The 17,272-nt window shown below is 31.4% G+C and overlaps 1 long non-coding RNA gene and 1 other non-coding gene across 4 annotated transcripts; both read right to left on the minus strand.

The window, feature by feature from the left end:
* Window positions 1-36: 36 nt before the first annotated feature.
* Window positions 37-15,529, minus strand: LOC141451198 (uncharacterized). 3 transcript variants are annotated; one of them, XR_012456581.1, is made up of 6 exons: window positions 14,887-15,488; window positions 14,346-14,440; window positions 13,271-13,503; window positions 4,143-4,194; window positions 2,349-2,638; window positions 37-2,270 (listed from the first exon to the last, which is right to left on the minus strand). It is a non-coding gene; the product is annotated as an uncharacterized lncRNA (long non-coding RNA). The 3 variants fall into 3 exon arrangements; XR_012456580.1 differs by having other exon boundaries at window positions 2,349-4,194; window positions 14,887-15,527; XR_012456582.1 differs by lacking the exon at window positions 14,346-14,440 and having other exon boundaries at window positions 2,349-4,194; window positions 14,887-15,529.
* TRNAE-UUC (transfer RNA glutamic acid (anticodon UUC)) lies at window positions 1,531-1,602 on the minus strand. The gene has a single exon. It is a non-coding gene; the product is annotated as a tRNA-Glu (tRNA).
* Window positions 15,530-17,272: the final 1,743 nt, after the last annotated feature.

Raw genomic sequence — 17,272 nt, forward strand, 5'->3', positions numbered from 1 at the left:
TAAGAAACATTTTTATTGTAATTTGTTACACTCTGTATGAAGTTTCAATAATTTTAAATTTTATTTATTTATATTAGTAAATACATGTACCAACATTAAATTATAAACAAATATTAACACCAACTTTCTAATAACTGATTGTCTTAAATGTTAAAAGGATTTTTGTTATTGATTTTAGTATGATCGAGGGAGATGTTTTTTTTTAATTAATAATTATTTTCTTAGTAAATATATTCTGTTATTCCGTTGGAAAAAATGAAATTATTTACAATTATGTTCTTGGAGTTTCATCAGGTTAAATGGAAGCAGAATTTCTTCGCAGTTAAAAGCTGTTTCACGTTTTTCACCACAATCAGATATGTTAAACTCAATTGAATCTAAAGTTCACATTTTAAAAATTGATGAACACTTTCCTTAGAAGAGATAATCCTGTAAACTGCTTGAGTACTCTTCAATTTAGACTTATATCAAAAAATTTTTAATGGTTTGCGTAATCAAATAAGTATCTACGATCAAGTTACCCTAAGATAGTTTAATCAATTTCGAGCCGCATGAATGTAGCAAGTTAATATAATAGGGTAAAAGTCTCTAGAATATCATAAATGAAGGGGGGAAGCAAGCCAAACGTCCTACAGTCACTGCGACCTAAACGAATCTATTGGAACATTCCCCTTGTAAAACAATGTTGACCAAACTGAAGAGCACATTTGCGAGCCTATTGCTTTCTAGCGAACCACAGAGCCGCTTGAGAGTTACTTCAGTGAAGTAGGTATTTCTACTATTTGCTTGAAGAATTTCGTACTAATCAGATCCTCACAAGTGTAAAGCATGCAAAACTTTATCTCTTCCTCATCAAGCAAAATCTATAATCATATCATGGACTAGACCCATCATACACATATCTTCCTAGTCTGCAGTATATGGTCAGCCAGCTCTCCATTCTCTTAGAGCCATTAAGGAATTAAGCAGCGAGGCGTAAATTTTTGCTTGACTTTGGCCACCACGGTTCAAAGTTTCTGCGAGCCCAGGACTTCAAACTTCTATCGGCTGAATCACCTTTAGCTTTGCAAACCATCCGAGAGTGTTATAACAACTACATCGAGAGTTTCTCTAGTTGATCCGATCAAGAAGATAAAATGTTAATTCTTACGTTGTTTAGTAAATTGTACGTGGAAAATAAATGAAAAGCCATCTTTAGTAATAGAATTATTATTAGCTTAGTAGAAGCATAGAGCACTGAGAGCTTAATTTAAAATAACTATCATGGCATAGTTAAAGTAAATAATTTGTTTATTCTTTTTATTTTATTGCTTGTAATTTAAATTTTGTTTTGCTATTAGTTAAGAGATAATTGCTGATTGTCTTTGAAAACAATTAAAAATTTACTATCAATATCCAATGAGTTATGCGACGAAAATGTTTCTAAATTAAGCCTCGGAAAGTAAAAAAAAATTGATAAAACTCTTGAAATACCTTATTACTAAATTAACAAATATAATAGTAAATATTATAGAGGAACAAAAAGCAATATTCCGGTACCGGGAATCGAACCCGAGCCTCCTGGGTGAAAGCCAGGTATCCTAGCCACTAGACCATACCGGATACTTGGATATTCAACTTAAATGGGGGTTCTTTACGCTTATACTTTTGGATTGTTTTATCCTTGAGAATTTGCAAATTAAAAAATCTGGGTAAACACTCATACGGCTTTCTCTTACCTTAATTTCACAAGATTTTTAACTCATACTTCATTAAATTTCGAGTTTTCGAAACATATTTACGTTTTATCGGTTGTTTTTCAAAATTCTGAGGTTAAAGTTTGGCCAACTTTACAAATAAAAATATATTACTGCCTTAGAGAAGTGTTTTTTCCGTTGCCAACAACTAGAGGTAATTTATTTCGGTAACTGGGTACATTTACATTGCATGCGTTTTAAGTTTCAATTAAAAAGAACTAAATTTAGTTCGGCATTGTCTACACATTCTATTTATCTACTTATAAATGTATAGTTATATAAACATTTATATTACATTCATTTCTAAAAGCATTAGTGTTTAAGTTGAAATTCCAATCTCGAGGGAGAATAGCCGAAACAGAATAAGTAGCAGAAATATTGTTCTGAAAAATAAGAAAGGCCGTTGTGTATGTGGACCCAATGAGTTATCCTGGCTGTTGCATCACTATCAATAGAGCAGTTAAATCTGTCAGTTATTGAATACCAAAAATATCTCCTCGTTTTGAGATTTTCCAACCATTTGTCCACAGTCTTCTATAAATGAGCAAGAAACTTTAGGTTCTCATGGTACTGACTAAGAAAACTAGTGTTAACATTTCTATCGTCACTTACCTATCTTACCTTCAGGCATATCTCTTAGATATAAAGCCGGTACGTACATCTGCCCTTTGAGCTTGAATGGTGCATGGATACAAAGCATGGCGTTGAGCTGAAATAGTCAGGAAGCGAAAGAAATAGACCGAAAAGGCTTTAGGTACTGATTGTTCGCGCTGCGCTAAATGACACAACTAAGCAATGCTCCTCCCTTGTTCGGAGTAAAATAAAGTGAAGTTGTCCATTTATTTGAAACATTATCGCGGGATTTCCCCCAGAAGAGGATGTTCTCTGGCAGCTGTTATTCCCTGTTAATATTAAAAGCGTTAGAATTTCAAATATGAACTAAATCACTTATTATAATCTTATAGAATAGAATTTTGAGATAAGGAATGTTCTCTATAAAAGCCTACAACCATTTCCTTCAAACTTCGTACACTATTTACCGACCAAAATAATTTTTTTTAGAACATCTTTTCGAGAAAAGTTATTTTAAGAACGTTCTGGATCTAGTAAAGTAATTTTATGTGTTTTAATGGGCTGAAACTGACCTCTAAAACTGAAATCAGTGTTTTGCTCAAAGTTTAAAGTGAGCCATATGCCAGAAATTATAGCAGAGTGAATTTTTTAAATTTTCATTTACTAATACTCAAATGAATAATGAGGCAAATGAATATTCAGGCCAGTATGTACGTAAGGTACTTGGCTGATTAGTCCCAAAAAGTACTGGACGATCTAATTGGTCATAAAGGTATAGTACGTATCATTAAATCAAGAAAAATAAGCTGGCTTGGACATGTAGAAAGTCTACCAGATGAGAAAATGGTCATGAGAATAACAAGAGAGGACGCTTAAGGAAGTTCTGGAGTATAGAATTGGAAGATGATTTGTGTAAAATCGAAAGGAACGATTGAAAATGAAAAGTTCAAGACTGAGATAGTTACTTGGAGAGGAATTGTTGGGAGGCCAGTTCACCTAGACTGTACACCTAGTTAAGTAATATTTAAATTAATACTTGTTTTTATTTGAAGTTGTTTGAAGTTATTTGAATTTTGAAGACAATGTGTAAGTTACATTGAGAATTGTAGGATCTGAAAGTCGGAGTAGAGTATTCTTATTTATTTTTTATTCAGTATTTATGTAGTTCTATTCAAAGAAATTCTTCTTAATAAAATTGATTTTAACGTAATCTTCTAAAGAGCTTGAAGGTCACATTTACATTTTAACGTATTATTATTGAAACTAAGTTATATTAAGTAAAACCATGTTTGAAGAAAGTTATTTATTACTTTTAGAATAGTATAAAAGTAATAAAAAAAAAGGTCATTTTTTTCAGTCTATATTATTTTTTTTATAAAAAAAAATTCCAAATTCACTCATACTGAAATCAACTTTTATCATATCTCTCAAAAAAGAGGAATAAACTTTTAAGATTTGAAAGAAAAGAGAACATTGTGGGTAATTTTCAAGAAATTCAGGTCAGACACCTACTAATATAAAAGTGTATTTCCCATTGAAAAAGAGGTGTCTTAGTAGAGTTTGCACATGTTTTATTATTGGAAACAATAGAAATATGCTTGACTATGGTTGTAAAAAGGTAAAGCAAAGTCGGCACCAGGCTGTCTGGTTAGACCTCTTACTTCCTCTCGCTGGTCTTATTAGGAAGAGATACTCTTGGTATTTATACATTGCAAAATAATAATAGAATAAAAGTAACACTATATAGTTTCTCTGAGAGTTGTTCTCTTAAGTTGGAGTTGACTCTTCTCTTATAGCTAGTTTAATAGTCTCGGTCCCCTTGGAGTAACAAACCTGCCTCTACGTTTCCTCCACAAACCTGTTTGGGCTGCCGCTCGTCGAATTCCTGGACAAAAAAGATTTCTTTAACTACTCGAAAGGTCTTCTTTTTTTTCTAATCTATTATATTTCTAGAACAAAATATGATTACATTTAATATAAAAAAAATTCTTGATTTTTCTAAATAAATCTCTTACAATAAATTTTATTTGAGAATCCTGCAACTTTCTTTTCTGATAAATGTTTTTGTATTTTTTAAAACTTCTTTAATCATAATAAATTCTACTGTTACATAATAAAAGGAATTCTCACATGTATTTATTCATTATTTTAAATATAAATTCTTTCAACTGAATTCTTGTGAAAAATATAAAATAAATTAAACTCCTCTCACTCTATCATGCGCAATTAGGATTATGCCAAACATTTCTAGAGAATCTGCCAGATGTAGCACCATTCTTTCTTTTATTGCTGACCGGTTTTGGATATTCATCCTTCTGTTTTATTATAATTATTTAAAACTTCGTTGAAAAGGAATACATTTTTCTATGGTTACTTGGCCGAAAATCCGCTACAATGACCGTAGAGGAATTAAATCAATATTGTATATCGTGTCTATAAAAAGGAATCAAATGGTAATGTTAAGTGTCGTCTTGTATTCATTTTCTGCGGACGAACAGTATCTTGATAATAGATTTTTTCCTTCATTACTGAACTGTAACAATTATTAGAGAATCTGTAATAATTATTTTCAATTTCTTCAAGTTGCTGCCTTAAGACTTAGACTCTACAGTATTTTTGGCAGTTAATTTTTAACTACTAAACAAAAAGACAACTATCTCAGCAAATTCGAAAAAACCTGACATTCTGCAAGTCATTATAGTTTTATAATTAATGTGTAGTTATACTTCAAATATTTATATATTATTACATTTTTATCTTTATTATGAAAAACTTTTAAATAGTCATTGACATTGTTGAACGAGAAACTATTGGTAGAAGCTCACCTTCTCTATCAATACTATGAAAGACATATCTGATTGTTTTTATTAAAGCGGAGGCAATGTAATTGACTGCAAATTTGGTAATGATTCTTATTAGGTTGAACGAAAGTAGTTATTTGGCTATTTTTTACTCTTCTCACTGCTAAGCCAACAAAAAAAATGGTTTAAGAATTTTTTGAATATAAAAGTTCTTAATAAATTTGATAGGTGTTTATTCGCAGTTATAGTTAGCTATTACGTATTGTGATATTGGGCTCCATTCCCGATCATAGTTTAAATTTTAAGTAATATAAGAAATATAAGTAAATAAAGTTACTGGCATGTCTGAAAGAATAAAAATTATTTGTCTTTACATTGATATAGTTGGTAAAATTTAAACTTAGGTCAAGAATAAGAGTCATATTGTGCTGCAAAGTCTATATAACTAGATTTTATTATGTGGTGAAAGGAAGCGAGTATTGTATTATTGTTAATAGTTGGTTGAGGGTAAATCCTTTACAGGTGTTAGAGTTAGCGGTACCCTTGCTGGCAGACAGCCTGTCGCCAGTCTCTGCCACCGTTATCTTTTACCTTCTCTGATTCTACTTATCCTTTTTATTTCCTTATTCCATGCTATTTCTTCCTAATTTACCCCGAGTTTATTAACTTTCAATTTATTTTTTCTCACTGCTGAAAGAGATTTGCTTTTCTCATTGTTCTTGCTAAACAGTCAAATTAGAGAAATTCCTAACCAATTTTTAAGGAAAAAAGTGCAACATATCTAACATGAACTATTTCGAAGTACTTATATTGTGTCTAAGTATATTCTAATTGATATTTTTACAAACTTTAAGTTCCACCAAGGTAATATAAAATCATTAGAGCGTTTTTAAGTGTGTTTTAAAAAAGTTAATAAACAAAAATCACTAAAGTAGTTACTCCAGGATGGTGGATTTTGATCGCCAACATTCAACCAGGACTTATCGTATACCAAAACCAAATATTAAGTTCGAACGCATCGTGAGTTCGATTTCCGAGTTTTAAGACTTGCTGACCACTCATTCATACATCATACCTAGACCTTGCGCTTAAATCTCTTTTTAATCTCAAAATTTGAATTGCTAGAGTAAACTCAATACAATAGCTTTGAAATGATAGCAATACTATCTTTTTACTAAAGTAGAGAAATGTTATTTTTCTAACTGATCAGGTTTTTAGAGTTTAAAAACCCATCCATGTATGTCAGACTTTTACAAACACAGTATTATAGTCTTTGGGCACTGAAGTGTTCAATTTTATATATGTCTATTTAAAATAGATTTAAAGAATTTCTCATACGATTCTGTCAATGAGAAGGAATGTATTGGTTAGAACAGGAGCGGGTATGAGGGGAATGCGATTTGGATTTGAAATGAAGAAACTTTGAAATTTAAAAGCTCTCGGAATTGGAAAGATTCAAAGAAGTTTTGGCGGCGGAAAATGTTGGGAAGAGCCAGTTTAAAGATATATTTGACTGGATGAAGTGAGCGTCCCTGGGGATCCCGAAGATAAATTATATAAAACAATTCATCAAACACATTATTTTGTTTCGAGTGCTCCAAAATAAACAGATAAACCACAATCAAAACACGGGAAAATTAGAGAGGGAACAAGCAGTTAGCAGTTGGATATTTTGGATACTTTATTAAGATTTTATGATTTACTTAATTTAGATTTAAGGAATTAATTGTGCTCATCCTTGCTGTAACCATTTATTCCTGAAAAATATTTTCACCAAAATTCATAGGATAAGGTATCTGCAGTTTGCCATCTAAAATTAAAGAAAATGTTCTAGCTTTTTTTGAGAAAATCTTCCCTTAACTCTCCAGGTAGATTTTTCCGATTTTTTTCGAGTTACATCCAAAAACCGATTGGGCTACGTGGACAGTTTTGTTTAGCTAATGTATGAATACTTTGCTTAAATTTCTCATAATTTCGAACTTATGATATAAAAAAATCTCTGTTTAGTGTTCGAAACAAGTAGTTAAAGGAAGGAAGCTAAATTGTCTCAGTGTTACTGCTAAATGCACATATCAACTGCCTTAGCAGAGTCTATAAGGATGTGTGAATTTGGAGATTCAGTGGAGACTAGCATATCCCAGGACTCCTAAGATCCCGAAAGAATTGGCTAGTCCTCTTCCCTAAACTACTGCCATCTCTGGATGACAGACCCATACAATAATATATTCAAAAAGAAGTAAGATATGGGTCCTCCTAATTTCCTTAAACACTAAGGCTAACCTAACTTACTTTAATAAAATTCGTTTGATAAAATTAGATTGTTTTAGAATAGAATAGTAAAGTACAGTTCAAGAAAGTTTGGACGTTTCTTACAAAAGTAAGTAATATGAACTTTATTTAAAACCAAACGTGCCAAACGGAGAAATAACTTAGTTTCAGAGAACCAAGTATCTGAAACACAACAAAGTAAGCCGACCTAAGTCAACATAATTGTTGCCAAATCAGGAACAGCTGAAGAAAATATTTTTGTTCAAAAGAAAAATACTACACAAAACCTTCCTAATTCCTAGTTTAACCTCATTTTTTTTTCACCCTTAGTTGGAGATAAAGGTCCAAGATGCAATAAAATGTTTGGTATTAGTAAAGCTTGTGAACTCGGACAACTGTTTGAAAAGGGATGAAATGTCGGCATCACTAAAACCGAAAAAATAAGTAGCAATATTGTCCAGATTTTAAAGAAAAGCAGACAATAAGAGGCCGGTGCAAATAGTTCACAGATGTCCAGTAATGCCTCATGTGGTGGTGGTGGTTCAAAAACTAGAAAGTGACACAAGGTCTGCTATACCAGACAGCCTGGTGCCTACTTTTCCCACTTTTCTACCCCATCCTTTCACTTGTCACTTAATAAATTAATGTTACTGACTTTCATTTCATTTAATACTGCCTGGTATTTCCCCAAAAACTAGCGGAAGAAGGATGACTTATTATTAATATTTACATTCTTGATTGTTAAGGAGCAATTTTAATTTTACTAAATCCAAACATGCCGAATTGAAGCTTGCATAACTGATGTTTTAAATGTGATTTTCTGTTAACTTATTAACTAGATTTTTTACATTGTTTCACTTAAAAACCAAGACAATATAAAAACAATGCTCGCTCAGTTTGTTATGCAGCATAAAACTCTCATTGGATTAGGAGATAATTCATTTATTTCACAACTGGATTTACTTGGGAAATTTCTTAGAATACCCTGGTTCATTAAATCAAAGGATTTTTATTTAACGAAGGGAGGTCAATAATTTTCAATTTTCACTCCGGTTTGAAAGAAATAAGTTGATTGGAATCATACTAAACATTGCTCTTCTTTTTTTTTAATTATAAGAAAAAAACAATTGCTGATTGATGGCATAAAAAGTGTTATAGTTGAGTTTGAACTTAATAAATGCTAGTAATAAAATATTATACAAATTAAAATAATTGGTGACGTGGCAAAAAAAAAAGTCAAGTAAAACCCAGAAATTAAAACATAACTTTTAATATAAGAGAAGTCTGATGAAAGTTTGTCAGAACAAACTAATTAACAGGATTTGTTAACTAAAAGATGTGACTGTCCTTAGAAGGTAGATTTTGAAGTAATGTTTTTTTTTTATTTTATTGTAGGGAAATTATCAAATGAAGCTCTCAAAGAACTTATAGTTTATTGACAATTTAGAGCTCAGTATATTCAAATATACTGGTAATGTTATGCAAGCCTTTTTATCTTCATTGCACTAGTGTTGCTCTACAACTTTTATAGGAGATAGTTTTTCATAACAAATCGATTAAAGGAACTCTTTGGGGAGAGAGGATGGATATTTTCATTCTAGAGTACAATTTTCTGCATAATCATAATAATCGGCAGGAAGGGTTTATATATTTTAATGAAATTCCGAGTTGTAGAATGGCGTGTGAAAATTTGGTAGTGTATCACTTAACCTGAAAAGGCTTGAGGACAGAGTAAGATCTGTGAAGAGCGAAGGAGTTCACATGTTCTTAAAATATTCTTAAGAAGAAAGTAACAAAGTTTAAATAAGGTATCCAAGATATTATTGTTATCGAAAATAATTGAGACCAAAATTGGCTAAAAATTCTTTTGAATGTATCTCAGCGATATTTTCGTTAATTCATTGAAAGATTCCACCAAAATTGCATCATAATGTTGATCTATAATGAACTTTCCTATCAGTTATCATTTATAAAATCTATTTTAAGAATAATATTTATCTATTTTTAGTTGATATATTGTAAATTTACTAAAATGTTTATGTGTATCATTCATTATAGTTATATTTTATTTATTAAAAAATTATCTTACTACTATTAATGTAAAGTGTTATAGAAATACAGATATTTGTATTTATCGATTTGTCAATCGCACCCTTGATTTTTTTTTATTGCTGACCCATATTACTGAGGGTTGTCAGTCACGAAGGATCAAGGTTATATTTAAGAAACAAAACCTCCTTTTTAATAATTTTCTGCATAATTCTTTATTTCGTTTCTATAGAAATCAACCTAAAAATGTAGAAACAGATTGGAAGAATTACTTGGGAATTAAAAAATGTTTAACAATATCAGATAGAGCTCCTAGAAGTGGCACTGGTATACATAAACAATAATCTCTATTTGTCATAGAAGGGTACTGAAAGAGTCTTTCCCATAAGTAAGGCCAGCTATGGATTCTGATTTGACTAGTGCGATATTCACCTTGGCTTTTAAGCTGGAAGCCGGATATGTCTGATTTAGTTCTTTTGCATCCTATGGAGGGAAGAGGGTGCTACACAAAGGGAGTGGACTTCCCTACTGCCGGCACCCAGCTCTTCCAGCGCCTTCCTTAGAGATGAACTGAATTTGGATTAGCATCCTTCCAATTTCTTTTAATTGGGGAGTTTTATTCATGTAAGTTTTAACAATGGCTTTACTACTCACGTTGTGTTTGTACAGAAGCATCAAATTTGCCTGTAAAGCTCCATTAAGCCTTGCTAGTTTTATTAACATGGATTATAACTGCTCAATTATAACCAAGTTCTTAGATTTAATTGAGTATTTTTACGCTTATTTATTTATGTTAGTTACACACTAAAAAATAAAAATATTTCGAGGTAAAGGCCATTTAATTTTATTTTATAGTTTGAAGGACAAAATATTCTAGGAACGTGAAGGAGAAGTGGTCAGATCGAGAACAAATGACTGCGGGGTGTATACGTAAAGGGCTGTTGGAGGGACCACCCTGTTTACAGGGGCCCCTCCGGTATTACTTGACATCATCAATCATTAAACCTCAAGATATACTTCACATTTCTGTCAACAGTTTCCACTACGACATACACACGCGCAAACACGCACATATCCACAGTTTCTCTTGATATGTATTTTAACTAAAGATAAAAGCGACCCGACAACTTTATTGCTATAGTTAACAACCTTACCTTCTCTTTATTATAACTATCATCCTCATTCTGTGTTCTAGGTTCTCTCGTTGTTTTTTAACCTGTCTTCTTTATTTTCTTTTTATTATTAACATATTAATGTTCATAAAACATTTCTTTTACTCTCTTTTTGTATGGTGGGATATGTTTACTAATACTTGACGTAAATTTAACAATTTTATCTTCTTTATGCTCGTTATTTTCACGATTATTCAAAAAAATCTCATTGCTAGCCCACACACATAAACGTGACACAAATGTTCAATATAAAAATTCCCTCTCAATTTATCCTTTTGTATTAAACTATCTCATTTTGTGCGCACAAATGGTAGATTCTTATTTCTTCGGATAATAAATATTATATGGAAGTACTAGTGGTCTTGCCACTATATTAGTTAAATGATTATGTACTATTATAGCTCCACACTGATGCATAATCAAGAAAAGATGCACTGCCAATGTAGCTGCTTGAATGTAAGCATCCTTCATGCTTGAATAAGAAAGGAAGTTCTTGCAAAATATCCTACTAAGTGCCCATAAGTAGTTACAGAAAAAGTTCGGATACAAAGATTTCATGAAACAAAAAAGAAAACTAATAATGATTAATGGTTCAGTAGAATTAAATCCTGAAAAAACTTATGAGCAAATTGAGGCATACAATCAATTATTGCAATTACTCCAAGAGCTGCTTAGTAAATAAAAATAACCAATTTCAACCTTCACTCTGTGGCTCCTTGTTCATTCAGAAAAAAACTGCAGAAATCATAAATACATTTTCTAAATTTGTATAAAAAATTTCACTTTTGTTTTGCTACTAGTTAGTTAAGAGTGCTGGATTCATTTTACAAATAAGGTGCTTCGTAAAATTGCCAATGGTCAAAGTCCCTAAAACTGTGTTCCACCGCCTGGATTAATATCTGTTTTGAAAAAGTTTAGCCTAGAACTTATTTAATATAGTGCTTAGTTAAATTAAGTTAATGCTCAGAGGATTAAATTACAAGTTTTAATTAATTAAGAAGCTCAGAGAGATTATTTAAATAGATAACAGCGCAAAAGTTGTTTATCTGTAAACCAAACAATTGCATAAAAAGAGAGGAAAATGTAGCTAATCCACTAAGTGAACTTCTTAGATTAGTTCCTTTCCTCTGGATTTATTTTAACTTTGCTTGTTTTTATTTTACTTTAATTAGAAATAATATTTGTACTTGCATTAATTGATGTAATACTCTGATTTATGGACGAATAATCTCTGTAAATGTACTGTAAATAGATTGAAGTTGCTGTGTACAGAGAGATGATATCCAAAATTTGTAACAACAGGTACAATAAAGAAGTAATAAAGAGAATTAAAGTAAATAGGAGGTAAACGAATAATATTTATTTTATTAAACTATTTTTAATTTTATTGAGAGATTGTAACTTTTATTTAAAATAATAATAATTCTATTGTGCATTGGAAAATTTTTGGAAATATGGAAGTGAGTAACATTCGTATTGCTTTCCTTGACAGTTGGCTTCATCTTGGCGTTACCACTGCTTTTCTTTCAATTCAAATTCTATTCCATTTCTTTCACTTTATATCTAAATTATTTTCTTCTTTCTAGATATCATCTATACTCTGTTTTCTCACAACTGTTTAATACCTCACAGCCCAATAAGATTAAAAAGCTCCTCTAATTTCTTTATCATAAAATCCAAAGCCACCTGCACTGGCTATTACTACTAGTCGTCATCCAAGAAAATAGTTCAGAGGTGTTTGTTCTGAATTAGGAAGCCCACTTTCTTATACTGATTAAACCATTCCTTAATCACTTTAAAACATTTTAACGAGGAAACATTGATTAAGATCCTTGGAAAACTCTAAAGTTCTTGATGCCTTAATTACATTATTTTATTCTGTCCAAATTATTCTATTTTCTGAATAGAATAATCTCCACTTTTCCTCCACAAATCTTCTTCTCACAAAAACAAGATTTATGAAAACAATCCAATCGAATACATTTTTATTTTATGGATTGATAGGCGTACCAAATCTTATTATTACTTAGGTCAATCAGATCAAATGTTAATAATGAAACATTAAAAAAGCAAAAGCGGCTTTTGATATTTCTATTGCATAAATTATATAATAGAGAAAGCTTTTGAATATTCTTGCGAGCTGCAGAACGTTTTCTCAACGTTCGAAGGTGTTATTCAGGTTCAGTAATTTATTCGCAACCTTTACCCCTCTCTTTCTGTTAGAGGATTTGGTTCGTTTTTATTATATAAACAAGTAACCCACGTTAGATGTTAGGAAGTGCCTTTTAAAAATATATGCTTCATTATATTATTAAATTAATTTAAATTATTACTGATATAAATGCAAAATTCAATATTAAATTTACTTTCAAAATTAATGTAAGAGTTCACAGAATTTAATAATTACACATTTGTTTTGGTAATTTTGTTCCAGTTTGGTGTCATTTAAATAATAGAATTAAATTCTAATCTAGAAAGCAATATAGACAAGGCTGAACCACAGTTTTGTATCCCCAGGAAATAGAAATACGTAGTTTTCATGCGTTTGAGCATTAGAGGCGCAGAAATTGTGACGAGAAAACAAATTTGGTTTTCCTAAAAACAAAATTTTCTAACCCCAATGGATACAGATGAAGTGATGGTTTTTTTGTTCTTTGAACGTATAGTTTACCTGAATTAAATAAACAGAGAGGATAGTCTGGCTTGTCCTGCAGATGTAAAATGGTCTGACTGTATTGCATTCCAGCTATCAGCCATGCTCACAATCACAGGCTTTCTAGACTCCAGGCATCCACGTAGTATGAGTTACAATTAAAAGTTTTGCCAGATGGAGATACGCACCTTTCCGCGTTCGTCTGGTAACGATGGTACGGCCGAAATTAACCAATATTTGGTAAATGTTGCCTGTACAAAAGTAGAAACATAAGTTAACACTAGATGAGAAGCTCATTTGCACAGATCTCAGCGTATTTAAACTAGCTTCGTTTTATCTGCTACTTAATTTCCCAAAATATGATCTCGCAGAGTTTGAAAACGAAACGATCTTGAATCTCTCTACGGATCGATACAGTTCGATATTTTTTTTTTTTTTTTTTTTTTTTTTGCGCATCAACAGCTGAGGTTATTAGCGCCCGGAGCTTTTTCCAGTGCACTGCCGGCCTCCGGACAGTGTTCTCTCGTTACAGAGAACACTGTCCATCACCGGACAGTGAGCTGTAAGAAGCTCCTAGGAAGAGAAAATCTAAGGGTCAGCTGCTGGATTCGAACCCGGGACCTCCGCGTGGGAGTCCAGTATGCTAACCGCATAGCTAATCCCTTCCCTACAGTTCGATATTATCTCTCAAATTGCATTCTTATCTTCTAAACATGTATTATTAACATAAACGTGTATTATCTTTCATAGAATACCGAATTACTACAGAATTTTCAAATTATTTTGTTTTTTAACGGATATACAATAATGTATACAATCTACTATCGTGTCTTCTACTTTTAAATCAGCTGCTAAAGTTTATAACACGTTTTTTTCCGCAGATCGCCACCTCTAATACGATCGACAGTTCAGTTATTCAGCATCCAACTTGAACCTAAGAGCCGATTATTTGTTGTTTTACTAAATACAAATAAAATTTTGTTAAATCTAATCCAAAACAAATGTTTAATTACTAATAGTTTAACAACATTATTATAGTTTATAACAGGTATAAATAATTATTAATTTAATTATTAAATTGAATCAATCTCACCCTGTGATGAAGAATGTAAATGAGAGATTGCGGCGCCAACAGTCCCAGTAACTCATACAGTAATTATATATTATAGTGGTTACATTTATAACAATCTAAGGCAATGACATTAATTATTAGTCTATGGAAATTTTTCGTAAATTGTATAATATTTACATGAATTGAGCTTTTTCATAACAAGTCTTTGAAATCAAATATGAAAAATGAAGTTAACTTGATTAAAAGAATTCACTGAGGTCATTTGAAATCGTACAGGAGTTTCTTAATCGTTAATCTTGTATTTATCCTATATTTGTGCCATTAACGATGAAGCAGGCGTTATGGTTGTTGAAGATAATTTTGGACAGTGCTAATTGAAAATTGTTTTGTTATAAGATCCAATTTTTAAGAAGAAATAAGAGGTCCAGATTACAAAAAGTATCTGCCAAAGTCAGAGTGATTTATTAAGTTTAAAAGCTTCTTTTGTAAAGAAATAATAAATTTTCCTGCTTTATTGGCTACATAATTAATGGGGTTCTTAAAAGAATAGTGTAAATCTTACCATGGTTCTCTCATGCTAGTTCCATAAAACTGCAATAAAGTTATCAAAATATAAGTGTTTATGAATTGAGATGGCCGTGTTGGAGGCTGTAAGCCCCGTCAGCACCCTCACCTTTGATCTGCCCCTTCTCCCCTTGTACCTTACATCTCTTCGTGGTCCAGCTCACTTGTTACATCTCCACTAATCTCCAGAACTGCCCATCTGGCACGCATTACATAAATTATAAACTCGTACTGCTTGCTTACCGCTCCGAGAGGGGAGGGCGCAACCTCCCCTTGTTAACGTTTTGCCTTCTTCCCCTTTGTGTTTTTCTCATCCTCCCATCTCCAACTAACTTCTCCATTTTCTTTCTTCTCCTTATTTGTATATTCAATCTCATCTATTCTATCTTGTTGTATCTCTTCTCTTCTACAAAGGATAGCGATTATTTACGGATAACCAATTGAGATACATTAATCTATCCACTTTTTCCTTTGTCTTGTTTTACTAGATTCGAGTACTTTAGGAATCTATTTTTATTTTTCCAAGGGAGATTGTTAAATTAACGTCAATCACAAAAACTTTTTTTCCTTTGTGATTCTTTTCTTTGTATGGTTCACTTTCTGGTTTTATTAGCTTTTATTCTTGAACTAAACGGCAAAAACGGATTTTAATTATGTTTCTAAATAAATGAATTAAATATTAATTTTCATGCTTGTTTAAGCTTTCTCCAACTGCTATTCTAACCCATACATTTTTTCAAGCTCTAAATATTTAATCGTTCTTTTCTTTCGTTTCTGTCTCATATATTTCACCAAACCTTACAGGCCAATCACTCTCAATGCGAGCAGGAAATGTGAAAACGGAATTTAAAGAAAATCAAAGAAACTATTTAAGAGAAAATCTCAAAAAAAGTGATTCCGCTTGAGTAATTGCCTTTGAATTCCGAATTTTAGTAACCAACATTTATTCCCTCTCTTAATTCATGTCAATTAGATAAAAATTGAAAGAATGTCCAACTAAAACTGAAAATACTTGTTTTAAGGCCCACAGAAAAGCAAAAAGTGGCTTTTACAAATTGGCCTGCAAAGTATATAAATATAAATCAAAAAAGCAGAAATTGTTACAGAAATTCAAGTCACCACAGGATGCGAACATAATGTTTTGGTCAAAACCATTTTGCTGAATGAATCTTTCAGTATTTTAATATTTTCTCAAAAACTGCTTCTATTTTTTTCTGTTTTCTAATTCTGCCTTTAGGCACATAGTACCTATAACTTTTATTTTTACCTTTTATCTATGAAAATACGTATGAAGGGTGGTTCTAAGATAGAATAGGATGCCCTGTAATGTGTTCTTTCATTTTGTTGTACAGCTAAATCAACTGCAACATGTTAATAACAAATATGATTCAAATATTTGGAGCATAGGAAAATGTATGAGTTAAAAACGGTAAAAAGTGGTGTGAGAAAGTTCACAGCAGATTTCTGTTTCTTTCTAATTTAAAATCAAATAAAATATGTTCTATTTTTCAAATTTGCAATTGCTAAGTATAGTATTAAGATTTGTGATTATTTTACTTTCATTTTTATTTAGTCTATTTCAGTAAAATTTACCAGATATTTGTTACATCCAACATTATTTTCGTTAAGAAATTCTGTAACACTTCTAATGATTATTCCAGATAGTTTAACCGTTCAGTACACAATCGTCCATTATAATGTGCGTGCTAGTTACAGAGAATTTTTTTTTATTTTATTTTGCTCTTACAAAACAAAGGTTATAAGCAAGGTAAAAATCTAGTTGTCGACCCATATCAAAAGTTATACCGAAAAGAAGTATATAAATCAGGTATGTGGGAAACTAGAAACTAAGACTAATTGTCGGTAATGGAGTGTTACAATAGTTCTCTTTGTTATTGCTCTTTAACAAAACAATTTCATTGATATTTGGTTAGTTTTTATTTTTTTAAAAACTAGATAATTCAAAAAATACAATTATTTTTAATTAATTATAGCTATATCGGTGGCAATTTATTCCATTATCCTGCTTCAAAAATCACAAGTGTACAATGTAAAAAGTCTCCCGCAACTGTGCAAAAATATTACCAGTTCTCGACTTTAATAGCGTCTAAATGGACTTTTTTACTAAATGATTCTCATTCCGCTGAGGACGACTCCTTCACTACCAACACTAATCTACTTAGTGTTGTAATGTCATTTTTGGATAAATACTAAACGATATCTACTAGCAGGTCTCAAAAACAACCTGGCATAATTTACAATCTTGCAGATGGATGTTACGCCTAGACAAATAAGAACTGGGAGGTCAATGGACAAAATTGATCCACAATATCACATATTCTCATCAAGCAGAATCATTATTTTGAATTCCAGGAGTAATTCCT

This window comes from Rhodnius prolixus, unplaced genomic scaffold, assembly GCF_049639745.1.
Source record: "Rhodnius prolixus isolate KJV_2025 unplaced genomic scaffold, Rpr scaffold_8, whole genome shotgun sequence".
NCBI lineage: Eukaryota > Metazoa > Arthropoda > Insecta > Hemiptera > Reduviidae > Rhodnius > Rhodnius prolixus.